This window comes from Ambystoma mexicanum, chromosome 5p (genome assembly GCF_040938575.1).
Source record: "Ambystoma mexicanum isolate Mex_15411 chromosome 5p, UKY_AmexF1_1, whole genome shotgun sequence".
Lineage (NCBI taxonomy): Eukaryota > Metazoa > Chordata > Amphibia > Caudata > Ambystomatidae > Ambystoma > Ambystoma mexicanum.
In genome coordinates this window covers 403,608,116-403,635,493 of record NC_090930.1, presented here as the reverse complement: position 1 = coordinate 403,635,493, position 27,378 = coordinate 403,608,116, and the positions used below count along the sequence as shown (strand labels likewise).

General features: G+C 46.5%; 1 protein-coding gene across 4 annotated transcripts in view; it reads right to left on the bottom strand.

Annotated features, from left to right (window-relative positions):
• ARHGEF6 (Rac/Cdc42 guanine nucleotide exchange factor 6) overlaps positions 1 to 27,378 on the bottom strand; it is a 3,277,165-nt gene that overhangs the window by 2,904,697 nt on the left and 345,090 nt on the right. Inside the window, exon 1 of one of the 4 annotated variants that reach the window (XM_069612792.1) lies at positions 24,802 to 24,926. The exons of the other annotated variants lie outside the window; for them this stretch is intronic. The gene's annotated coding sequence lies outside the window, so the exon portion shown is untranslated. Of the gene's footprint in view, positions 1 to 24,801; positions 24,927 to 27,378 lie in introns of those variants that run through there. 4 annotated transcript variants of the gene reach the window in all.

Below are 27,378 nucleotides of genomic sequence, written 5' to 3'. Positions count from 1 at the left end.
ATGAGCCTCGGACCCTAATGGTTATTTAGCAGCAGAGATAGCGAGTCTGGAAGTTCTGAGGAAGCGAGGGCAAGAGTACAAGAGAAAGACTTGCAATCAGTCCCTTTCCTGAAATCCTGGTAGATGCTTAAAATGTCCCTTTCGCAAAACACTGAAAACATAGCCCTTTAAACAATACCTGCCGGACAAATACAAATCCCTCTCTCCCTCTACCATGTGTACAGTGTTGCTGTATAAAATGGCAAGCCAAATTCTGAAACAATCATGTTGTAAAGCGCTGCGCTGTTCTTGAGCTAGGTTTACGCTATAAGCAATAAAATAAAATAAATAAGACAAGTCACGATTAAGAATTGGTACGACTCCCGCAAAGCAGTGCAAGCTAGGGAGGCAAGGACTGGAGATTGGATTTGTGTCAAGTTGCCATACACCGTAGAGCCAGGAAGTATTGGCAAATTGTCCTCTCCTCTTCAAGTGATGGAAGCAAGCTACTGATTGGAGAGAGTGGGACATGGACAGACTGGCATTGGTCAGGAACATCCCTACTCAGGAACACATTGTGAAAAGAATAAGAAAAAGGGAGCCAAGCCCAGTAATCCAGGAAAGTTCAGTAGGAGTGAGCATAAGCTACAATAGGCGGGTCATCTCCACTCCTTACCGATGTAAATGTTGAATTTCTCTACGGAGAAGGGAGACTTGGCTGAGGTTCTGGAGCGGTTTCAACATGAGAGAACAGATGGGGAAGCAGTCGACCCCTTTTGTTATTCAATACATTATTCCCTTCATTCATCCGTATCTAGCCTTCTGACTCAACTGATACTATTGTACACTCTTGGGTGTAATCTAAAAGGGAGAGGAGCAGGGCTAGTGGTGATGGGCTTGCCAAAGACTCAAAGTCCACCACAATAAAGTACATATTTCAAGCACCCAAAGATAACACCAAAGAGACATCTTCTTTGTCTCAGCTTTGCCAAAAAGATCAGATGATGTTAGCATTGTCGCTAGCGGATGGATTGGCCCCAGTTACGAAAGGGGACAATCAGGTTATTACAGGAGCTGAACAGTATTTTGCAGAGCAAAGGTGATCTAAATGAGGCAATCTCTACACTAATTAAAGATGTCTCACTGGTGAAGAAAAGAGTTGACAAAGTAGAAACAACCATGTTTGAATAAGCACATAAACATGCAGAAATGGAACAGAGTGCAGGTTGTCGAGGCAGAACAAAGCAGCCTGTTTCACAAAGCTAAGTCTCTGAAGAACTGACCCAAACATAACATAATATTTCATGAGGCGACTGAGGAGGAAAAGGGTTTTTGTGCTTGCTTAGTCATGATTGCCAGTGGGTTTGCTGGTTGAGTATATGTAGTCTTCTTCTGAATCTCATTATCTGTGAAAGAGGTCTGACATTTCAAAGGAGAGTCCATGATTTTGTCCAGGACAAACCTAGTGGCCCACAAATAGGCATGATTCCTCATGTCGACTCCTAGGGCCATTCCCCTGGCTGATGGGTCTACACGATCACCTTGCAACGGCAAAGGATCCTGAGAGACCTGTCTGCTGGCAGGAGCTTCTCTGGTTCGCCTGATTCTTGCAACAAGGGGATTGGGGATTGACAGTTGAATTCCTTTTATTATTGTAACAAAATGCAATCAACAAAAGATGTAAAATAATGGAAAAAATAAAAAAAGGTCAAGGGGCTTATCTTCCTTGCCCACAACAGAAGCTGGCAATGATGTGCTAGTAGAGGATCAGGGTAGCAGCCACCACCACAGGAGGAGAGGAGGGTTTAAAATGGGAGGCCAGACAAGTGGACACCGAGGGCAGAGGGGATCAACTCAGATCGATCCTCATGCTTTTCAACACCCCCAAAAGATTAAGAGTGTTTACACTGTATGGGAGGCATGGTATCACAAGTATGACACTGACACAATAGGTACAATTTGTAAAACCTTTATTGAAGTTTCAGGGGTTAGAAAAACTCCTACTTTGCCCTATAACTAACATGTCTCTGCCATCAAACGATAAACAAAACAGTCCTAATGGAGTCCGTCAAATCAAAATGGCCTAGGCTAACAAAACCTAATTCTTGCCCTATCTCTTGTACACAATTTGTATAAAGGAAAAATGTATGTAAAGGAAGAATCAGCGTTCAAAAGAATAAATGTAGCTGAACCAGCTCTCCTTCCCACGTTAGACCACATGGAGTAAGGCAGTCCCTGTAGGCAGGATGAGACACTCTGGCTCGGGTTTCCAACACAAACAGTTCCAAAACATGGACGGAGGCCCGCCTGGCATTCCACGTTAAAGTCTCTCGCTTCAGACCTCCAAATAATGTTTCGACAAGAAGTTCATGTAGGCCTCCCTCTGTCGGGCTCAGACCTCTTCAAAACAAAGTTCATGTGGTTCCCCCTCTGTCGGGCTCAGATCTTTCACAATAAGGTTCACATAGGTCCCCCTCTACCGGGCTAAGACCTATTCAAAACAAAGTTCAACAAAACGTGCGGGGGGCTCCCTTGCCCAAGCTTATTATACTTCAGGTCTCCCTCAGCTGGGCTCAGACCGCTTTCGGATGTCGAAAACTTTCGAATGTGCATGGCTTTCTTTACAGACCTCTGCAGGACCACTTCGACTAACAGTTCAAGGTTCAACTTTCACTCTCCCCTTCTCTAGGATTTCATTTTGCTTACTTAGCTTTTGCAGTTCATTTGATTTGTCATTGCAAACAAAGCACCTTTCACAGAGACTTTCGAGTGGGCTACTTCCTTTCGCCGGAACCACTCCGTTACTCAGTATCACTGATTTCGCAGCTGTCCTTACTTCAAAGTTCATTCACAGGTCTGACTTTTCCTTGCGTCCAATCCACACGCATGCAGCCTTCACTTGCCATAAAATGTTGCCACTTCATACTTTCTTTACCACACACCGGTCTCTCAGGTCGCTTGCCAACTCAACAGCTGTGTGTGTTTCTTTCTTGGTTTTACGATTTGCAATTCACGAGTCAAGGTTAGTACTACATGCCTGGCCTCCATTCACCCGGGAGGTTAGCTAATGTCCTTGAAAGACAATGCAGCCTTCTGATGTGGGATCTAGCTTTCAACACGTGTCTTTCGTGGTCTGCCAGAGTCAACAACCTCAAGTAGGGAACTCTTGGGGTTTTTGTCCCGCTGCTCTCGTCCCATGGTCTGTTGCTCTGCTACAGTAGGTTCGCCTTCGCCCCGGAAGTTCTGCTCGTACTTGTGCTCCGCCTTGCTCAGAGTGTCTCTCTAGGTTCTGCCTTTTATCCGTGTTCAGAAAGCTAACTGGTATCGGCTGTATGCACTTAAAGTCAAGTGCCTGACTTTACCTGACCTGATTAACTGGACATGTCCAGTACGATGTATGAGAGTTAGTCCTGTTACTCTCAATCACCCTCTTCCTCGGCCCAATGTTTGTATAAAAAGGGGGTGGGGGGGACCTCAGAGAATCTAAAAAATAGGACGGATTAGATGTAAACAAAAAGGGGGAAATACAGTGTCTCACCATCGGCTTCCTCATCCCCACACCCTGAAGACCCTTCACCCAAGTGTTCTTCCCGCAATGCAGTGGAGTAACTTTGCTGAAAAAGTTTGGGGGGGGGGCAGGGGTGGGGTTGAGGGAGGACGGATGGTGGCTCTTAGGGATCGTTTTTCAGCCAAATTGTTAGAACAAATTTTGTCGAATGGTATATTTGACTGAATTCGGTAACCACCATTAGTTCGAAGCCGAAGATACCGAACATGAAGAGCTGGGGTTGCTGGGGTGTCCCCCGATCCCTCTGTTCGGTATTTTTGACTTCGGCTGTTCCAGGGGTGTCCCCCGCTTCCTCAGCATTTGTGGCAGGGGACCCAACAAAAACAAAGAAGAAAAGGGACCCTGCAGCGTCAGATCCAACCCATGTTAAATGGATGGATCTGACGCTGCAGGGTACAGGAGAGGCGGCGGATGGAGAAAAGGTAAGTAGGGGTGGTTTGTGGGTGTCCTGGCGGTTTGGGGGGACATGGGTTTGGTTTTTTGTAATGAGGTAAAAATGTATTTACAGCGAAAATGACTATGGTGAATTTCGCCGTGATTTTGTACTTCGGTCAAACAACCGAAATCCCTGAGGGATATCACTAGACTACTACACCACAAGAGTCCATTGCTGACTCTCCGTTATAACTTTCATAAGACTGGTGGCCTATCTTTAAAATTCAATTGGACCCCCACACATCTTCAGCCAGCCTGCCATGCACCCAGTGACACAACACACCACAACATAACATTCACAAACTTAATTCCAATAGAACATACAAACAATGTATTATTTATCATTCATTCAGACACAAAAGTCAAAACACATATGCTTGCATACACTCACACACAAATGCACACAGCACCTCCATTGACATACACTGTGTGCACACAAGTATATGTACATCGACAATAACACATGGAAACACTGGCACAATGTCCATTGAGCAGACCAAACTATCACCCCATGATCCCTGAAATTTTGGGCTAAGTTGACTTGACCCAGCTGAACTATAAAGGCATGGCCAAAGGGAACAGATTCAATGGAATGTCAGCAATTTCCTTGATTTTTCCATTCATTAGAAGGCAGAAGCCATCGGTTAATGCAGTGCAGTGGGTGACCAAGTATACTTGGCATCAATTTTTAAATGCCATATATCTCCAAACTTGGGTTCTGCACAGCACCTTATATGTGTACGTGCTGATAGATTTTTTTCTACAAGATTCTGACTGATTCAAATTAAGGTATGTTTTCATGTGTTCAAATGGCTACAAGCAGTGGAGTAACAAGCCGGGAGAGGCAGGGGCTGGGGGGGGGGGGCAAGCTGCCACCCGTGGCTCTTTTAAAGAGCCAGACCAGGACATTTGTCATTGGGACACCTCTCCTGTTCGGCACATCAAAGAGGGCACCCAACAGCAAAGGTGTCCCGCTGGCAGCAGTACACCTTATCCGTTCCGAATGGTAGAGGTGTCCCGCTGCCAGGACAATGTCCCAAGGAGCTCTGGCCAGCAGGGGGTCCTCACGTTGCTCTGTATCAACAGAGCATTACAATGTGAGCCATTAGGCATTGATGGGAGGGAGGGGGGTACTATTAGCAGGGACCTTTGTCCCTTTAGAAATGTGAATGGGAGGGAGTGGTCAGAAGTGAGAAGAGTGCATAATGTTGCATGCTTTATGAAATAATGACTATGGCTTTAAAACCCAAGGGGGATTTGTTAGGCTCACATTAATCTACATGATGCTATTGTGACTTTGCATGCAGAATACAACTAAAGCCATACTCCCATTGCTCAACATATTTCTATGACAATGTATATAGTGTATGGTTAGTTTACTATGAAAGGCTAGTTTATTATGTAATGTGGTTTGCTTCCAAGGCATTGCTATAAATAAGTATTTAAGCACATGAAATGTAAGCAAAACCTTAATAAATATCTTTATCAACTAAACCTGGAAAGATGTGCGCAGTCGCTTAAATTGTCCACATCCCAGTTTCACCATTTAACCATGTGATCCTGAGCAAATCATTTAATCACATTGTGCCTCATCTGCAGCTCTGCAGGTGACTCTGATTCACTTCAAAGCTTATGTTAATGTATCATGGTATTATAATGGAAAATCCTAATGACTATAGAGTTGCTCCACATATAATAGTGCAATTTAGGTATTTTGCACCACAAAGTTATTTGTCACTTGGCTTATTTATGGCAACTTATTCTAAAGTCACTTCCATGGTGCCTCCAAGTATCAAAGACTGATGATGCGCCTTGCAATGTTCTTTTCTATGGAGTCACTTCTGTTGGTGCCATCCATATAATAATTAGGAAGTTTGCATGTATTTTGCTTCAGAGGGCTTGGGCAGAGCTCTAATAGGTGAGTTTCCTGCATCTGGAATGATCCTGCAGTTTTATTTTTTTTGTTGTGTGTTAAAATGCCACCTTCCACTAATGTTAGCAAAAAAGTATATTGGGGCAGTGGTCGGCGGTTTGGGGGCGCCAGGGAGACCATGTGGAATTCCACACACTGCATTTTGTTGCTCCGCCCCCACACTCTTACAATGCTGGATATTCCCCTGCTTAGTTTGGTAAGTGAAGCAGTTTTTGGTGGCCTGGAACCTGAACCATGCACCCATTTACTAATTTGCACCAAACTGTCCTGAAAAAGTGTCTGCAAAACTCGAAGTACTTTTTGCCAGTTTGGTGAAGATTATTTTTGGCGGCAGGGGGAAAGTTGTACAGGGCTCCTAAAAGTGTGCTTTTAACACAAAATCCCATACGGTTCCTTCTGCGCACCTAGAGCAAAAACTGCTTAACAAAAGTTAACCATGTTTGGAAGGGGTATAGCGCTCCTTTTACCCGGATGCGGACGCGTCCTTTCTTCCTTTACCCGCAGCTCCAGCTGCTTCTGATCATGAAACTCCCACACCAGTGGCAGTCTAACGGTCACCTCGCTCTGGGCTACACTGGTCTTCTGGGACTACTGCCAACGTCGTGGCTTCCTCTCAGGTCCCAACACAGCTGCCACCTCATGGAAAGGGTCCCCTGCTGGTCTCTTCCATATAGGTCTCCCTTTTGCTCTCTTTGTTGTTCCTTTGGTCTCCTTTTATACACCTGCAACCACTTGACAGGCTGCAGGTGCAAGCTACCGATTGGACTTGCCTGACAATAGTTAAAGGGACATGCCTGACCTTCACAGTACTTTGAAGGCATCTTCCTCGTCCCAGTACTAGAGTGGTGAAAGGAGTTATTAGTGTTCATTACTCCTAATCGTCTATTCCTCGTCCCAGTACTGTCATAGGAAAAGTGTGGGAAAAAGAGGGAGATGTTGTACAATAGCCTATAAAGGCTGGGGGAGGGTTAGGTTGATCCGCCCTCGTTTCTTCACCTCCAGGGTCAGGATCCAAAGGCGATGGCCTTTCCCTGGCCACCTGAAAAGAGGATCCAGGGGGAGCAGGAGTGAGGATACTCTCAGGCTTCTCACATAGCATAGAAGGCAAGGGTGGCTATAAGTGGAGCCGAGGCCACCAGCACGTGCAGTATCAAGCTCTTAATTTTATTACTTGAAGATTCTTCCTCCAACCATATTTCTGTAGTTACTCCCACTGTTTCATCAAGGTTGGATTCTTTTTTTAACAAAGTATTTTCATTATATCAACATGAAATCAACAACATTGACAGGACAGCAGCATAAGACTTAGACAGTGGTAGTACAGACGTGGCTATTCTGTGCCCCATAACAGAGGGAGCACAATAATCAGCATTACAATAGATTGTAAAATTGTCCACTGAATACTTGGGGCCTAATTTACAAAAATGTTTTAACATGGGAAAAGTCCCATTGCAAAACATTTTTGTAAATCAGGCCCTTAATGTTCTATTATCTGCAGACACTTCACAGGCCCACCCAAACCACACCCTCAACCAGGGTACGATCATCTGGCAAGGATATCAAATGGGGATCTTCTAATTAAGTAGTTCTGGTAAGGTTCCCAGAAATAATTTGGTTTGGATGAGGGTGGTGCCAAGTTCCTGCAGGTCTCTTCCATGTCATAGCAGTATGCAATCTCCTAAAATTATTTTGTAATAGTGGGGGTGGGCACTTCCCTCAAGCCTTAGCCACACACTGCTTTGCTAGTACCAACAGCAGCCCAACTAGTCGCTCAGAGTAACCCAGCAGTGCAATAACAGGAGGCATCTTAGTAATATTTTGGAAAACCCCACACAGAAGGACGGAAACTGTGCTACATTCCCAGGCCAGATGTAGAAATGTGTCTGGGTCCGTAGCACACCTCTCACAGGCCGCTGGCATCTCACAGTAAGATATATGAAGTTGCACAGGTGTATAATATATCTGGTGTAGAAACTTTAAACGCAACAACTTGAAACAACTGTTGAAAGAGACATACTTTGTCTGAGCACAACAAACCTTCCAGATTTATGGGCTGTTGCAAGGACCCCTCGCACACTCTGCAGGCCGATTCTGAAAAGCCTGAGGATTTATCAATAGGTTTCGCGTTGAGACCAGAAGTCAAATGACCTGCCCTCTTGAATGAATTGCACATCCAGAAGTATGGGAAAACCTCTAGGGTGGAGGATCCCCCTAGTTCCTTGAGTGTATCAAAGGACAAGAACTGGTCCCCTGGGAAAAGATCTGAAAATCTAGATGAGCCTAATCTGCCCATAACTGAGTGTAGAGATTTTTGCTGGTTAGAGGGAACCCTGGAATGAGAATTATAGGCAATGAGGAAGAGTATAGCAGAGTCTCATCTACTTTAGCTGAGATATTGGCACATGCTGTGCATGTGCAAGCAGCCATGTCCACCCCACCCACTCTTCTCGGGATACCCTAAGGATAACTGACCTAAGTAAGGATGGGGCCGCTATAGCCCCTTTGATTTGAACGTAGGCCCTGTCAGGTTTAGGAGAGTACCAATAGGGCAAAAACTGTGCTTGTGCAGCCAGGTAATAACACAAAGTCTGGAAGAGAGAGACCACCACTGGTGAGCGTGGCAACAAACTCATTCCAGCCGATTCTGGCATGCTTGTCTGCCTACAGGAATTCAGATGGGATACTCCTGAATGTTTGAAAAATTAGCTTGGCAGTTTCTTTTTTTTTATAACCTTTATTTTTCACTGTTGGGTACTTTACAATTCAAACCAGAAACAGACATACAATTTGCAAATATATCAGCTTAGGCACTTTAGTCATTTAACAGTGCATTGCATTTTTGTTCCCATCATGCTGTGCACCCTTCTATTGTTTTTTATGCCATCTGGGGGGTGTAGTCTTGTGGTCCTAGTTACCATCACTAGGCCAGTCTATGGGGAGTCCTTCGATTCAGCTTCTTGATTATTCCTAAGCTAGGATCGCAGTGGCGCCCAGATGTCCTTTGGCCTACTGGTATGGGTAATGCTATGCACGTATCCTTCCTCCGTGTCCTGTACATATAGTAGGTCTCGTAGCCATGTCTCTACTGTAGGGGCGGTTTTGGACTTCCATAATTGTAATATGTTTCTTTTTGCTACTGCCCCCACGACTGCCACTAATCTCCGGATTTTTACAGATGCCTTTCCAATGTCGCCCAGGAGATATTTTTGTGGGAGAGCTGGGATCTGTAGCCCTGTAATGTCGCTTGTTTTTGCTGCTACATCTTGCCAGAAGGATTTTATAGGGGGACATTCCCAGTACATGTGTATAGAGTCTGCTTTTTCGTTACTGCATTTGGGGCAGACCATTGGGGTTGCTAGGCCGTATTTGGAGATCTGTTTGGGGGTTATATGTAAGTGATTTAGAATTTTAAACTGTATCAGTCTGAAGTTTGAGTTCATGGATATCTCTCTGGTGTATTGGCAATTTCTGGACCTTGGGCGTCTATGTCAATGTGCAGGTCCCGTTCCCATTTACTTTTCATTACATTCCCGGATGGGGTATGTGCCTGGACCGCTTTGTACAAGCTCGATACTGAGCCAGGGAACCCCTCCGTGGTTAGCACTGCTGTTAGGAACTTGTGGGTCGGTGGGACCACAGGGAAGGATGGTCACTTCTTTCTGCATGCGGCTTTTATTCTGTAGTACTGTAGTGTAGTGACGAGCCCTTTCCACACTTTGTTGTGCACTAGATCTAGTGTTGCAAAATTGCCCTCCGGGAATAGATCTCCTATTTTCATTTCCTTTTCCGGGTCCCACTTGCGTTGTATGGATGTATCAAAGGTTGGTTCCAGGTCGGGGTGGTGCCATAGGGGAGTTTGTGGCCATTATGGATTGTTACATCCCACTCTATTGAACAGCGCCGTCCAGGCACGGATTGTGGAGTTGACCGGGTCTACTTCTTTTATATTACCCCTCCTATTTGTGTACAACATTGTCCGAATATCTGCTGGGGCTACGGCAGATTTCGCGGCCCAGACATGAGCATGATTTTCAGCCGCTTCCCCCCAGTATTTAGCAAAGTGCACCTGTGGTGTGTGGAAATATAGCATGAAATCAGGGGCCGTCAGTCCCCCGATTTCATATCGCTCACAGAGTCGAGGCCATCGTAGTCTCACGGATTTTCCGGCCCAAACAAAATTGACCGCCAATTTCTGTAGTCTCTGAAAAAAGCCCCCGCTCGGCCAAATGGGTATCCCACAGAACATGTATAATAATTTGTGTACCACAACCATCTTGAGCAGGGCCAATCGGCCGTACATAGAGATCGGTAGCCTGTCCCACACTGCAAGTTTGTGCTCCAGCAATTTCAGGTATGGCTCGTAATTATTAGTATACATGGTCTGCTTATCAGTGGACATTATTATTCCCAGGTACTGTGCTGTTGTGGGGGACCATTTAAATGTCTCAGTGGCCGGGGATTGTTCTGTGGCTGGTGTAAGGGGGATTATTTCAGATTTTGCCTGATTAATTGTGTACCTCGAGTACTCCGAGAATGTGTGTATTTCTTGCATTATGGGCGGTAAATGTACCTCCGGGTGCCTAACGTACACCATCTTGTCGTCTGCGTATAAGGACAGTAACTGGGGGTCACCTCTAATTCGAATGCCCCTTCACGTATGTTCATGCCTAACCCTAGCGGCCATTCCCTCTATAGAGGGGAGATAGCAGGCAGCCCAGGCGAGTTCCCCTGCCTAACTCAAATGGAGGAGACAGTGTGTTAGTTCCGACGCTGGCTGTTGGCTTCTTATACAGTATACGGATATAGCTCTTGAAGACTGGCCCAAATCCCATTTTGTCTAGTATAGCAAACATATATTGCCACGATACAGAGTCAAACGCTTTTTAAGGGTCAAGCGTGATTGCGGCAACTTTGGCTTTCGGGTCCAGCTGAGATGTAATTGCGAAAAACCTCCTCAGATTGAGTGCAGTCGATCTAGTAGGAATAAACCCTGTCTGATCCGTGTGGATTAGCTTGTTCAAGTGTGGGAGTAGCCGATTTGCAACTGCCTTTGCAAAGATCTTCGTGTCAGAGTTTATCAGTGACAAGGGGCGATATGATGCTGGATCCTGCGGGGGGTTTTGTGGTTTGAGGAGGACAGTTATGATTGCTTCCCTCATAGTGGCAGGCAATTTTCCCCTTTCCAGTGACTCCTCCCATATCGCAAGTAGTCTCGTGTTTTCGTCGGGTTTACCCAGTAACAGTATTTTCGGGTCTAGTGCCATGTTGCAACCTAGTATTTCAGACAATTCCCAGCAGCATTCCCCCCAGAAGGTCTGAATTCGAGAGTATTCCCACAGCATATGTATAAATGTTCCAGTTTCTCTCCCACATCGGAGGCAATACGGGTTTGGGGCACGCTTCCATTTGTGTATCATAGTTCTCGGATCATATATTCTATGTAGGATTTTCAGTTGCACCAGACGGAGCCTGGAGGAGATCGCGATTTCCGTGGGGTGCATTAGGATCTGGATCCAGTCATCCCAGTCTATGACACCCCCATCTTCCTCCCATTAAGATTTAAGGTGAGGGAGTTCCGGAGTGGCAAAGGAGGACATGGCATTATATAGTATAGAGGTGCATTTAGCAGGAATGTATGCCGGGAATATATTGCCTTCTATGGGTGTGTACTCAGGAATGGCAGAGCCCGCCTGAATATGTGTTCGTAAGGCGTGAGCCAGTTGGGTATGGAGATACTGTTTGGTTGTTGGGAGCTGGAATTTAAGTCGCAGTGCTTCGAATGAGGCAAGCTCCCCGCCCGCCAGGACGTCCCCGATCTTAGTGATACCGGCGTCCTCCCACTTGGACCATGGTTTAAGTTTCCCGAGCTCCGTCAGATTACCATTGTGCCACAAGGGTTGTGCTGTGGTGATCTTATCTTTCCAACCAACAAAGGCTTGTGCCCGTTTCCAGACCATAGTAACATGTGCTGCCATTGTTTGTGGAGGGGGTCTGCCGAGGGGCTGATAGAGCAGGTGTAGTGGATCTATGTCGTGCATGGTTGCAATTTCGGCCTTTGTGTGTGGTAACTCCCGGTCCCTGTGTAGTAGGTCGTTGGCCACCGCTAGCTGGGAGGCCCAGTAGAACGCCCGAGGGCGGGGCACGCTGATTCCTCCCTCTGAAATCGATCTCTGGAGCGTGGACAGTGCAATGCGGGGTTGACCCCCCCATATGAGTTCTCTAAACAGATTATCGAGGCAGTCAAATTCGGGATCCTGAATCTCAAGCGGGGCATTTCGTAATACATAGAGAAATCTGGGCAGGGTAATCATCTTGAAAAGGGCGGCTCTGCCCAGAAGTGTCAGGGGGAGAAGTTTCCAGTGGTGGACATCATCTCTAAAATGGTCCATGATTGGTTGAAGGTTGTGGGTTGTGTAGCATGTCAGGTCCTCTGATACCCAAATCCCCAGATATCTAAATCCGCTTGGTACCACTTTGTATGGGCATTCCTGGGGGATGGCTTGCGTACCGCCCTTCACCGGAAAGAGGATAGACTTGCTCCAGTTGATTCTCAGCCCACTGAATTCACCAAGGCGGATAAGCATCTGCGTTACTATGGGGCAGGTTTGTATCGGGTCGCCCAGGTAGATCAAGAAGTCGTCAGCGTACAAGGACGCCCTGTCCTCATGTCCCTCCGGCCATCTAAATCCCATCCAATCCCCGCTCTGATGGAGCCATAAGGCGAGTGTCTCTATTGCAAGAGCGAAGAGGAGGGGGGGTCAGGGGGCATCCCTGTCGTGTGCCTTTACCAAGGGGAAAGGCCTCAGAGGGCCACCCGTTTACCCTCACTTCTGCCTGTGGTTCTGTATAGAGGAGTTGTACCCATCCCAGAAAATTGTCTCCAAAGCACATTCTCTGCATAGTTTCCCAGAGGCTGTCCCAGTGAACCGAATCGAATGCCTTCTCAAAATCTATGGCTAGTAATGCAAGTGGTTTGTCTATAATTGGGGCTCTTTCTAATAATAGGTGGAGGCGTCGTATGTTCATACGTGTTGATTTATGTGGCATAAACCCACATTGGTCTGGGTGGACCAAGGAGGTAATGACCGATTGTAGCCGGTTAGCTAGGAGTTTGGCAAGGACTTTGGTTTCAGTATTAAGTAATGAGATAGGCCAATAGGAGGCGCATTGTTCAGGTGGTTTACCCGGCTTGGGAATGACAACAATCGTGGCTTTGCGCAAATCCGGCGGGAGAGCGCCCTGGTCTCGAGCCCCAACGAACATTTTGTGGAGGTATGGTGCTAACTTTTCCCCGCCCAGTTTCTTCCAGATCTCAACTGGGAATCAGTTGGGGCCCGGTGTTTTCCCAGACTGTAACTGGGTTATAGCCTCAGCTATCTCCGCTTCGGTAAGAGCTGCGTCCAGTTGTGCTTTTTGCTGTTACGACAGGTGGCACAGAGTAATGTCATCTAGAAGAACAAGTTACTTCTTACCTGGTAACGTTCTTTCGATGGGATGTTCCTCCGACGTATTCTTTATCTTGATAGATTCACTTCCAGCTTGCTGGCCTCGTAAATTTTCTTTTAGAAGAGGGGGCTGCGCGTCGACGTCTCTCGACAGCCTCTGTATCAGCGCGGACGTCATCATGCGTATAAGTAGACTCGCGCAGCGTCCGTTGCTCAGTTCCGTTTTGAAGCTTGAAATTAGCTGTGGATGAATTGGTTATTGACCTTGAAGGAGCGTAAACTGCAACCACAAGGGAAGTTTTACTGAGGGGATGGATGGGAGAGGCGATAAGGAACACGTCTGAGGAACATCCCATCGAAAGAATGTTACCAGGTAAGAAGTAACTTGTTCTTCGAAGGGATTGTGTCCTCCGACGTGTTCTTTATCTTGATAGACTCCCATAGCAGTGGTGTGTAAACAGAGGTGGGAGTAAAGTTGTCATATTCCCCTTTAAGAGTGAACAGAGTGTAACACAGCTTTGCCAAATCTAGTCTCTTGGCTAGAGGAGGAATCCAGATTGTAGAATTTTGTAAAAGTATGTGCAGACGACCATGTGGCAGCTGCACATATATCTCGAATCGGTACCCCTCTTTGGAGGGCTGAAGAGTCTGCGATACCCCTGGTTGAATGAGCCCTAAGATTTTGAGGGGGCTCTTTCCCTGCCAGTTTGTAACATTCTAAAATGGCTAAGATAATCCATCTGGAAATGGTCTGCTTTGTGATTGGCAATCCTAATTTGTGCCCTGTGTAACCTATGAACAGTTGGTCTGCTTGCCTAATCCTAGCAAGTCTGCTGATATAAAAACTCAAGGTTCGCCTTGGATCCAGCCTATGTAGCCTCTCTTCCTCTCTCCCTGGATGGGGAGGAGGATAGAATGAGGGTAAGGTTATCTTCTGAGTGATGTGGAATTCAGAAAACACCTTTGGGAGGAAATTAGGCTTCACTTGCAGGACAATTTTGTCTTTGTGAAACATTGTATGAGGGGGTTTACAAGATAGGGCTTGTAATTCGCGCACCCTCCTGGCAGCTGTCAAAGCCACTAATAAGACAGTTTTAAGGGTGAGAAATCTTAACGAACAAGAGTGGAGTGGTTCAAAAGGTGTACCCATCAGGAAATTTAAGACTAAATTTAAGTCCCATAAGGGAACTTGGAACGGTCTCAGGGGATAGACATTAGTTAACCCCTTCAGAAATTGTATTACTAAGGGTAATTTGAAATATGATGGCTCCTCTGCAGTGCGCTTGAAGATCGATAGTGTGGCAAGGTAGCCCTTGATCGTACCAACTTGAAGACCTGAATTCGCCAAATAGAGTAGAAAGGATAACACCATTGGTGTACCAAATGAAAAGGGTTCAATATTCTTTTCTCTACACCAGCTGCAAAATGTGTTCCAACGGCAGCGGTATAAAGTCTTTGTTGCTGGCCTTCTGGCTGAAAGTAACACCTCCATGACGTTATCTGGGAGGTCCCAATCCTTGTATCTCAACCTTTCAGAAACCAAGCGTGAAGGTTGAGGGTTCTGATGTCTGGATGGAGAACCTGACCTCCCTTCTGTGAGAGAAGATCCTCCCTGTGTGGAAGACGAATCAGAGGGCAGATGGACATGTCCAGAAGATCTGGGTACCAAGTTCTCCTGGCCCAGTCTGGGGCAATTAGGATCATAGTCTTCTGGAATCTTCTCAACCTCCTGATCTGAGGAATGACAGGGACTGGAGGAAACGCGTGCAGAAGTGGAAACTCCCAGTCCACTACGAACGCGTCCCCTAGAGCTCCTCTCTGGGGAAATTCCCTTGAACAAAACTGATCGCACTTCCTGCTGATACTGGTGGCGAACAGATCCACTTGAGGGGTTCCCCAAAGGGCGAAGATCTCTTGAAGGACTTCATGAGCTATCGCCCACTCGTGAGAGACTGTGCTCTGCCTGCTCAGAGCGTCCGCTGTCAAGTTCTTCTCTCCGGCTAAGTGAACTGCCGATAGAGAAATTCCTCCTTGAATTAACCAAAACCAGAGCTGCATCGCCTCTCTGCACAGTGGCAGTGATCCTACCCCTCCTCTTTTGTTGAGGTAGTGCATGGCCCCTGTATTGTCCGTCATTATTTGGACATTTTTCCCTTGTACAGATGGCAGAAAAGCCTTCAGCGCTAGTTTGATAGCTCTCAGCTCCAACAGGTTGATATGTAGTCTGGACTCCGATGGAGACCAACGACCGCTGATGGTCAAGTCGTTGGCATGGGCTCCCCGTGAGTGAGGCATCCGTGACTACTGTTATCTCCGGCCAAGGTTGCCAAAACAGTTCTCCTTTTAAAATGTTCTCCCGACAGGCCCACCACTGAAGGTCTCGAGCCACTTTGTCCGGAACCTGAAGGAGATCTGTCATTATTCCTGAGAATTGCGACCACTGAGTTCTTAGTGCCCACTGAAGAGATCTCATTCTCAGGCAAGCCTCTGGCACAAGGAAGATGCAGGATGCCACGAGGCCTAGCAACCTCAAAAAGTCGAAGGCTGGGAGGCGATGGGCATTTTGCAACTTGTTGACCATCTGCAGAATATCTTGAGCCCTCACCTCTGGTGGTGAGGCTTTCCCCAGGGAAGTGTCCAGGACCGCTCCGATGAACTGGAGTCTCTGTGATGGTATCATCTGTGACTTCTTTAAATTGAGGGAGAAGCCCAGTTTGTGAAGGAAGTGGCAGACATAATCTAGTTGGATCTGAGCTTGTTCGGAAGATACTGCTCTGATCAACCAATCGTCTAGGTAGGGGTAGACGTGGATCCCTTCCCTCCTTAGACTTGCAGCCACTACCGACATTAGCTTGGTGAAGACCCTCGGGCGGAGGTCAGCCCAAATGGCAGAACTCGAAATTGATAATGAGAGTTGCCAATTGCGAACCTCAGGTATTTCCTTTGTTTGAGATGGATTGGCACATGGAAATGAGCATCCTGAAGGTCTAGAGATACCAGCCAGTCCTGAGGCTGGAGGGCCTGAAGGATCTGAGAGAGAGTTACCATCTTGAACTTGTTCTTCCTGAGGAATTTGTTCAATTCTCGTAAGTCCAAGATGGGTCTCAGTCCTCCCTCCGTCTTCAGTATCAAGAAGTAGGGGGAATACCAACCCTTGTCCCTCTCTGCTACAGGTACCGGTTCTATGGCACCTTTCTCCAGCAGGTCTTGAATCTCCTGCAAAAGGAGCGGATCTGGAAACTTCAAAGAGTTGTTCCCCGGTGGATGACTCTGAGTGGTGCGTAGAAAAGGCAGGCAGTAACCTTGGGCTACTGTCTCCAATGCCCAAGCATCTGACGTAATAGCCTGCCATTCCGTCAGATGTTGAGTTAACCTGTCCCCTACTGGTGTCTTGTGAGGAGAGTCCTCAGAGTGGTTTAGAGGCGGCAGATGCTGAGGGTAAAGAGGCACCTGCTGCGGCTTTTGTACTTTTAACCCATCCACCTCGGGTGAATTTCTTTTGGCCTCTTTGAGCCGGCTGACCTCTGCCTTTTCCGAATGCGGAATAAAAACTAAAGGAACTACCTCTCCAAGAGGTTCCTGAGGGGCGATAGGGAGTTTGACGGATTGCAGCTCCAAGGGATTTTGCTGCTGCCTTGGATGTTCGTAACTTCTCTAGGCTGTCATCAGCCTTCTTACCAAATAAAGAAGAACCGTCAAAGGGCATATTCAAAAGTCTGGCCTATACATCTGGAGCAAAACCAGACTTTCGCAACCATGCAAATCTGCGGATTGTAGTACTTGCCGCCAACGGCCTGCTGATACTGTCAGCAGAATCAATGCCAGTTTGAAGGGATTCGCACATTGCGTCTTTAGCATCTTTAATGATGTTCAGAAAAGATTTCCTTTCTTCTCCTTCCGGGAGGCAGTCAGCCGCTGATGAAGCACACTCCCAATGTTTATGGCTGAATCTTGCGAGCGTACAAGTATCATTAATGGATTTAAGTGCCATGCTACACGCAGAAAATACCTTTTTTGACATAGCGTCAAATCTCTTATCATCCCGGTCTTGTGGAATAGGGTATGCAGATCTACTGTTCGATGAAGTTGCTGCTTGAACAACCAGACTCTCTGGAGTTGGATGTTTGGACAAATATTCAGGGTCAGAAGCAGATACCCTATATTTGGCAGATAGTTTTTTGCTAACTGCCGGGATAACCTCAGGCGTTTCCCAGTTGGTCGATATTTTCCTCTGTAATGCAGTATGGAATGGAACCACAGGATCTTCCTGTGGGCCTTTAATTAAGATGTCTGTAAGATCATCTTGTTGAAAAGCAGGTGAAGATGTTAACCAACCCATGAATTCTATTATTCTGGCCATTAAAGTTCTATAAGGAGTCTCAGCATGTTCCCCTGGGTCTGGTTTGGCAAATTCTACTTCTGGGGAAGTATCGTACCCACTTGCATCATGCAAGGACTCTTGAAGGTCCTTCAACCTATTTTCTTCAGAGATAAATTCCTCTGGTACAGGTGTTGTAGTTCTCTGCAACCCAAAAGGTCTTTCCTGATCAGAATCCTCACCTTCTTCATAAATAGAGGACAAGGCTCTGAAATAATCTGACCTTGGAAAACTCTTAAAACCCATTTCTAAAGCAGAGGGGGCCAAGCTTGTAGTAACCAGTTGAGAAAACGTCGACGTTGTCGACGCGGAAGTCAAATGCTTCGAAGAAACCGAAAAAGGCATTGAAAAGGTATGAAGCGACCTCGAACTCGAGAGGATAGGAATCCTACTCGGAGTCGTCGAGGTTATCGACGAAATTCTCGAGGTCATGGTGGAAGCCCTCGGTATGACTACTGACTGCGAGGTAGTGACAGCCGTAGGTTTCTCCTTTATCGGCGTCGAGGACGGTGTCGATTCGACCGATCTATGCATCGATGGGCCCTTCGATAATGGTGCCGATGACGCAGATTTATGAGTCAAAGGGGCCTCCGACGAAGGCGTTGATGACGCAGTCTTACTGCCTTTGCTCGAGGGTTCGTGACGCTCTCGAGCAGTTTCTTTCGCCAGGTGCAACGACTTGCGGCGTTTCGATTTTTCGGTTCTTTCACCCAGGGTATCACCTTTAGCCGTCTCCGAGGGGGTCGAGGCCGCTTTCTCAAAGACGCTAAGCATCTGTTTACGGAATTCCTCCCACTTAGCTGGAGAGCTGTGGTTTGTGGGGCAGGTGACCCTTTCAGGGGAAACAGAAGAAGACGAAGAAGAGGGAGATCTTCGACGCCTCTTTTTCGAATGTTTGGATCTCGAAGAGTGATGGGAACTGCTTCGAGACCTCGAACGAGAATGTTTCCTGTGACGGCGAGGAGATGAATGTTTCGACTCTGCCGAGAAAACTTTCGAAGGAGTAGAAGTTTTAACAGTCTTACCTCTTTCGAGCTTCCCCTTACGCTCCTTCAAGGCTTTCGCCGTCATGGACATGCAGTCCTTGCATTCTGAACAATGGTGCTCCGATCCCAGGCACCACAAACAGATCCTGTGAGGATCTGTCAGCAACATTTTCTTTCCACAATCTCGACAATTTTTGAAGCCGGACCGTGGGGTCGACGGTTCAGATGAGGAAGCCATCGAAAAGAGTAAGATATACTCGAGGAATAAGTAGAATCTACTTGATTAACGAACTGAGCAACATGATTCCGAGGCCCACGAACTGAGCAATGAACACTGCGTGAGTCTATTTTTACGCATGATGACGTTGGCGCTCATACAGAGGCTGTCGAGGGACACCAACTCGAGGGAGGTTGACGCGCAGCGTCCTCGTCTGAAAAAAAATTCCAAGGCCAGCAAGCTGGAAGTGAATCTATCAAGATAAGGAATACGTCGGAGGACACAATCCCTTTGAAGGGAGGGGTTCAGTGAGGATACCGGGGTGCCGTACAGAGTAGCATAGAAGTCCGCAAAAGCCTTTGCTATTTCACGGTCTGAGTGGCATCCTACGTCTTGCGGGGTTATAATTTCTCTGACATGGCGTTGACCCTCGTCTCTCCTCTCAAGTCAGGCCAGCATTTTCCCAGCTTTGTCCCCCTGTTCATAGACCCCTGCCCTGGACTCCCGATGGGCGTGTTTAGCGTTGTCTAGTTCGATGTTCCGAAGCCTCTCTCTAGCGCACTTAAAGGATCTGTGGGTCTCAGAGCTTCGGTCAAGAACCTATTTGGCCTCCCAGTCACTCATTTCGGCTTCTGCCTTTGCTAGTTCCCGAAGCCGTTCCTTCTTTTTGTTTGCCGTCCAGGAGATTATCTCTTCCCCTCAGCACTGGTTTGTACGCTTCCCAAATAATAACAGGGTTATCTACCGTAGTGGTATTGTTTTCAAAATACTCATTGGTTGCCTCCGTGAGTTGGTCGACAAGGTCGGGAAGCCCAGATAATAGTTATTCAATCTCCATGACTTGGGGTGGGGGCTCATGCCCCGCATACACAACACTATCATCAGGGGTGAGTGGTCTGAGATGCCACGGGAAAGTAGATCTGTGGCCGTCACTCGGTGTATTTCGGTACTTGGGAGGAGAAAGTAATCCAATCTGGACAAGGACCCATGTGCCCCGGAGTGGAACGAGTAAGCCTCGGTGTCAGGGTGAAGATGTCGCCACACATCTCGGAGGCCCAGGGCTGATGCAAATTTGGCTAAGTTAGTGGAGGTATTTGGACTGCGGTCCCTGATGCGAGGGCGATCCTTACTGTTACACATGACGACATTAAAGTCGCCCCCCCAAGACCCACATGTCGGGTTGGTGTTTTGCCATGGGGATAACCAGGTCTTTTAATAGTTCTTCCCCCAACCCCGGTGGAGAGCACACTGATGCAATGGCTAATGTTTCTTCACCTAGCCTTCTGATGGCCACCACATAACGACCCCTGGGATCTCGCTCAACTGTCAGTGCCACGAATGGAAGGCGTTTGTGTATCAGTACGAGTGTCCCTCTGGATCCAGTAGAATATCCCGCATGCAATGCCACTCGGTAGTTGGTTCTCAGAAAGAGGGTGCAGTTAGTCCCGGCTAACTGTGTTTCATTAAGTAGGGCAATGTCTGGGGAGTGTCTGTTCAAGAATTGCAACACAAGACGTCTCTTGATTCCGGAGCACTACCCGTTCACGTTCCATGTGATCAGTTTGAGAGAATTGGGTCGCTCAGGAGGTAGTGCATGGGTCAATGTGGGTGCCGTTTGTAGAGTCGGACTCACAGGTTTTGCGGAGTCGTTTTATAGGGGCATTATGTGGGGGTTGGTCCCGGAGTGGGTGTGCTGCTATTTGGGGGTAGCATCTGACGGCATGTGCTGATTGGTACGATTCATTAACCCCACAAATGCATAATAACTTTAGATCAATACAAAAACAACAAACTATTCCTTTCCCCCACCCTATACTCCACCCCAACACGAAGTACCTGTCGCCTGAACATAGTTACAACCTAACTTACAAATACAGGTCTACAACAAGTGGTGATAACTATCATGGGGGATCCGTGCTTACCGGGGTCGCCAGCTATGCTGTAAGCACAAACCTCCTCTTCATTGTCAGGTCAATCAAATGGCGACCTTTTGGTTCCGGATTCTCACGAGAATCATTTGCATGAGCAAATCCGTGTTACTTATCAGTCGTTGCCTTCATTTGGTGGTGCACTCTCTGGTCTCTGTCTGTTTCTACCATTGTCTTGTCTCCGATGCGGTCTCCAGTTGCCTTCCAGGTTTGTTTCGGCCCAGTTCCATGCATCCTTGGGATCCGAAAAGTGCACGGTTGCACCATTATGGTAGATTTTCAATTGTGCAGGGAACATAAGCCCGTATTTTACATTGAGGACCTGAAGACATTTTTTAAGTGGGTCGAAAGACAGTCTCGCCTTCTGTATCTCCATGGTGAAATCCGGGAAAAAGGCAATTTTGGAACCACTATACGTTATTGTGCCCTTGGTTCTGGCCATTTGCAAAATGGCATCTCCATCCCTATAGTTCAGGAGCTTTGCTATCACCGTACGTGGAGGGGCACCAGGGATCTGTCTGCCTGTTGGTATGCAGTGAGCACGTTCGATTGAAAAGAATTTTGATAGTGTCTTGGGAGGGAAAATGTCTGCAAGCCACTACTCCAGGAACAGGTCCATATTTGGGCCTTCAGCTTTCTCTGGTATTCCAAGGATGCGGATGTTGTTCCGCCTTGCTCTGCCTTCTCCCTCTTCAACTCTCTGTTCTAGTGCTTTAAGACGTGTTAACACTCCTGTCATTTGGTGGCCTACCGATCTTAGACCATCCTCTGTTTCCGATATACGGCCTTTAGCCTCACCTGTTCGGGCCGTCAATTTTTGCAGGTCATGGCGCAGTAGGGACACCTCTGTGCTTATGCCGTCCATTTTCTTTTCCATAGAGGTTCTTGAGCAGGCAATAGCGTTCATAACATCTTTAAGAGATAAGCTATCTTCTTCTGTTCCAGTTGTGTCACTAGATTTAGCCTGCTCCTGTGCGTGGGCCTGGGCCGTCATGGTGTACTGTTCCATACAAATGTCCAATAAATAAAATAAAAATCAGACAGGAATCCTGGTTGAAACTGCCACCCCGGGCCCCGACCCAGCCTCCCGGGAGCAAGGAGTTTAACACTTCCGGGGGAATGATCCAACAGCGTGTGCGCGTGCATCATACAATTGGTGGCCCACCTATCACTATGACTGAACATAAGAAGATGGGGACTTCGGAATGCAGTATGATGTAATGAGGAGTAAAACGAAGTCTCGCTCCAAAGGGTGCCTGTCCCTCTACACATCTGTCAGTCCATAGAGGTCACACATCTATTGAACCCTGCTTGCTACTTTTGACGGTGAGCGTGAGTTACTAGCCGTTCTGTCCCCAGATGATCACGTTTTCCTAATGCCTCAGCAATTGCTGCCCAATCCACTCGAGATATTCCAGGATATCAGTATTTGGGAAGTAACAATTATAGAAAACATGTGACCGTGAATGCAACTAGTAATCACCCTCTAAATCCTTGAGGGATTCTTTGAGCCTAGACTCCAGCAATGTATGTAAAACGATGCATACCCCCTCCCCACCCAACCCCTGGCAAACATAGAATAAGTGGAATAGCACCTGTGACATCCCCAGTTTTTAGCAAATAGGGACTCCCCGGCTGGGAGCAGGTGTGTTTCCTGTAAAAAGGCGATATCTATGTGATGCCTATCAAGATACAGCTTTCCTTGCCTTTGAGTAGCAATTAAGCCCCCAAACATTCCAGGAGAGCATATTCACATCCCTTTAGCTTTCTGCACAGACATGGATAACCCTAGTCATCTCGTTAAAGGCTAGGCCTATGGCATCAGGTCCCTTAATGTTATGTGTTCCTCCCAAGTGTATTGCCCTTTTATGATGGCCCATAACTGTCATGGCCCAAGCTAATAAAAGGAGCCCCAGGAGGCACGTGCAACAGAACGGCTGCAGACTCCAGCAATGGAAGTCCTGTTGTCTCAGTCTCTCACTTTAGGCATACAGGCCCACACCATGTGATTACAGTCCTGCAGCCCTAGCCTGCAGGCCCCACACTGTGTGATCACAGTCCTGCAGGTCCCTGGGTTCAGCCCAGGCCCCCACCATCCAGGATGCTGCCGGCATCCAAGGTGCCCCTGGCATGCAGGCTGTGCACCCATGGCCCCGCAGGGTCCTGCCCTGCCACATTTATAAGTCCAGGTGACCCCGGCACAACAACATGGTGCTGGGCACCCCAGCACCTGTGAGGCCGGCCGCGTGGTTGTCGCCGGCCACACAATACTTAAGACTTGCACCCTCGCAAGCTGGTCCGACAGATTTCTGTATCTGCCGACCTTCATAGTAGAGCAATTGCACTGCACGAACTGTCAACAACAACAAAACTACAATACAAAACATTTCAACTATTTGATAAACCCATTTGACTTTCCGTTTTACTTTTGTATTGTCAGGGAGCGGTAGCTCTCTGCCGATTATTGAGCAGTGCAGCTTGACGTTGTGAGGGGCATTCTTGAGTCTGCTGAGATTCTGTGTTTTGAAGAGCAAGCAGTAGCCGTGAGCTATGCGGGATGGAGCAGCAAGGTTACGAGCTGCAAAGCAAAGGCTGAGACTGAGGTGGAGCACAGTGAAGGACCTTAGTGGACCGCAGAGGTTGTGCCAGTGTTTTGTTGAAGGCACGATCGCTCCTCCAGGGCCAGTCCTGGACCGCCACCTCCGTTAGCCCCGGGAGGAGGTTTGGGGGGGCTGCTTTTGCGACACTTGTGGCTTTACGAGGATGGCCCAAGCCGCAACTTGTGTTTCTCATGCGAGTTTTGGGCTACCTGTTAATGTTACACAAGAAAACAAGCTGCTGCGCTCCGAGGGTTCCTTTATAGGAGTTCCCATACAGGAGTTTCTGTGTGCCTACATAAATAGTGCTATGCACATGGGTAATTTGAGAGCGAGAGGGGGGGGGGGGGGGTGCCAATCAGCAGTCCGGCGTAGGTCGCCAGTTGGGGACCTTTAACCCACTTGCACTGTGTATTGAGGTATCTGGTAAGCTTTTCCTGATTTGGGCAATGCTCGCCTATGCTTTATGCAGTGAAGCAAATCTGGCAAGGTTCGCACTTCTGAGTGCAAATGTGAACACTATACTGTTGGAGTTCTCTAATGTCAATGCTAAAGCTAACTGTAACCCTATGATGACTACAAATCCACAGGCAGAGGCGCAAACTAATCTGTTACCCCTGTCCAGGCATGATTATTTGAGCAGATGATGACCTGATTGTGGCAGACTCTGAGGGTGTGAGAGGTCCAATTAGAGGACTCTCATATAATAACACCTCCTAGAGCAATGTGTGATAATAATGGAAATCAGATCTCACAAAATAGCATGGCTGCCGGTTTTGCGCTCGAGAATGGTGGTATGGAAGCTCGTTTATCACAATCTCCCTCGATATATACTTCCGACAATTGTAAAATATTTGAACCATCTGCCTTCTCTTACCAGCCTTCCCCAACTTTAGCAAATTAGCCTAAAATAATTCTGGATTTACAAACCTCTACTCATCTGCTCTACTTGCCCTAAAGTTGCACTCAGTTCTTTGGTGAAACTTTATGAAAAAATAAATCAAGATTTTAGGGGCCAAAAACACACACTTACCAAAATTGTATCAAAACTGAACTTTTTGGAGCACTACAGTTATGAGAAATCTAAGGACTCTACGGTCGGGGAGACCGCTGTCCAAATATAACAGTTACCTGGGAGTGTGGACTGAAGCATGGTTCTAACTGCGTCTCAAGAGGCATCTATTTTGCTGGCAGAGTCTGTTGACTCAGAGAAATCTTTGCCTCCATCAATACCATCATCGACATCTACAGTTGTGGTTGAGGCTGAGCCCAGTAATACATCAAGATCTCAATTTGGGGCAGTTTCTCAGATACTACATATAAAGAAAATCAAACCTTAAAATCTTAGCGCAAATTCTTGAGGCTGCTCAAACAGGCTCACTCTGCCAAGGATGATCCTCCTGCGTTGGTTGAGACTTCCCCAGCAAAGGATTCAAATTTACATACAATCAGAAGATCCATAGATCCCTTCGGAGGACAAAAGGAAAAAGAAAGGTTGCAAATGCATTAAAGCTGCTATGCCTATTAATTTAAGCATATTAACGATGCACGCTTGTAAGGATTGTGAAATTTCAACTAGTAACGAGCCTTCGTCGATAAAGGAGGATGTGACCATAAAACCCCCATTGGATGTACCCCTACCTTCACTCTCAACTCACGCTAATGAAGAGCTGAATATGGCAAAGTCTTTATTATCTCCTGCGTCTTTAACACTTGAAACTAAACGTTTGCGGTCTGCAGCTACTTCACAAGCATATGCTATGAGGCGTTTCCCTGCTGTCCCAAATCCCAATGGGGTTCTTACCCTGATGGGTTTGGGACGTTTTCTGTGTCTGAAGACTTTCTGGTATCCAATAACCTAAGTAACCATCTTAGGCCCACAGCATTCTTCTTATTCTCAATCTCAAACTTGTGCCAAATCGAACAGAAACTTGTTTTGTATTTATGTGGAAAGAATGTTTGACAATGATAGCTCCGTTCCTTTAATAGACAAAACCGGTTATGATTACATCAGCTAACATTTTGTAAGTAGATTTTCTCTTTGGAAAACGGTCCGATATAGTGAGGTTGCATTTTGCTTCCAATATGGTTTTAACGATATTACTGGAAGTAGTACAATCGTTTTTATCGTTGGGGGCATTATGTACTTAGTACCCTGGGCGATAAACACAACCGAAAACAAGGTCAGGTGCCCCAGAGTGCAGGCTTTCCCAGCCTTACCGCATGGTAGGGATTCATTAATAATAAGACTCCTGTCAGGCAGAGTCTTGAAACGTAGGTTGCACTTTCCAACAACCCGCCATTGCTCAAGAACCAAATTGCAAACTGGTCATTAGTTTTACATGTATTACATTGCCCCTGCAGCTCAGTCTTCTCTCTTGCAATACTCGTGGGTTCTCCAATTTTCTGAGGAATTCCCCATCTAGTGTGTATGGTTTGTCATATTCAATTATTTGTCTGCAGCGAACGTGGGCAATGGATCTTTCTATTATAGATGGCTTTACCGTTCTGTGCTCAAACGTGTAGGTACGGAAGGCCTTTCGGTGGTTTAATCTGTGCCATACGCAGTGATACAGGGTTATCAGCTGAATTCTGGGTAGCTGTGAAACTGGGCTGAGTCGATCTTTTTTTTGAAGAGCAAGAAAATGCATTGTTAAATGTTTATTTGAACCCTAAAGTCAGTCGAATCATTTTCGACGCAACTGACATTCTGGAACAATGGCATTTATCCCATACTGGGCAAGTTATTGTGTTGCAGGATTAGAATAGTGAAGGCTTAGATTCATGATGCACTTTACTTCGAGGGGACTCATTCGGAATGTTATGAAACTGTGGGACTTGGTTCCACTAAATGGTTGTATAAAGGGAGACATGCCGCCTTACTTCACAAGGCATAACTTCAGATCCCAGTGAACCCTGGATTACATTTATGTGTTGAACCCTCTTTTCGGTTTTTGCACTAAACTAACGAGAATTGTAACATCTGAAAGTGACCCCTATCCGTGAACTGAAGTATAGCAATCTATGCTGAGGGAGTGGACACAGAAAATAATTACTCCTGTGCAAATAACGTCTACTAATTTGACAGCAATATGGAAACCAGGGTTGGCCCATCGTCAGAGTTTCTGCTTAAAAATCGCACTGAGGCTGTACATTTATTGAATCCTAGTTCATTTTCCATGTATTGTCAGAAATGCCTGAAAGAGTTGTTTATTGATCACTCAAAATCTGGAAATAATATTAGGAAAATCCATAATCATGGTTTTGACGAAGTCACACGAGCTAGGAAAAAAAAACTCCAATATAACATTAGGGGTTTGTCCAATCACAATGTAGCGATATATAGAAAAGAAGTGAAATCCCTAAATAAGGCTATCAAAATGTGCTTAAAGCCCATAACTGCCTGTTATTTCATTGTGACAGAGAATATGCTTAGAGCCCTGGCCTGTAAAGAACCTTGTACCTTCCGGACAATTATTAATAAGAAGTATTCTACCCAGTCCTATTTACAGGCCCAGACTATTTCAGAGTCGAGATGGGGAACCACTTTACAAATCTGTATCGGAAATTAGATAAGACTAATACCAATCTGATACTTGATTATGGAACCAATTGGTACCTGTACTTTACGGAGGAGTACTTTATAACCATTATTTATAAGTGCAAAACCTTGTCCGGATGGCCTCTTAATCGCCATGTTTAAATCTCATCTAGTGCTTTGGACAGTTGTATTAGTAGCATTGTTTAGAAATATTGTTACTTTGCATAGTATGCCGATCTCATGGAAGAGTTTGAATATTATTTTGGCGTTCAAAAAGGGGGATAGATTAAATCTATGTAATTATAGGCCAATCTCTCTTTTGGATGCTTCAAGCAAAGTGTTTTCTGTTTTGCTTGTAAGGGATTTGCAGG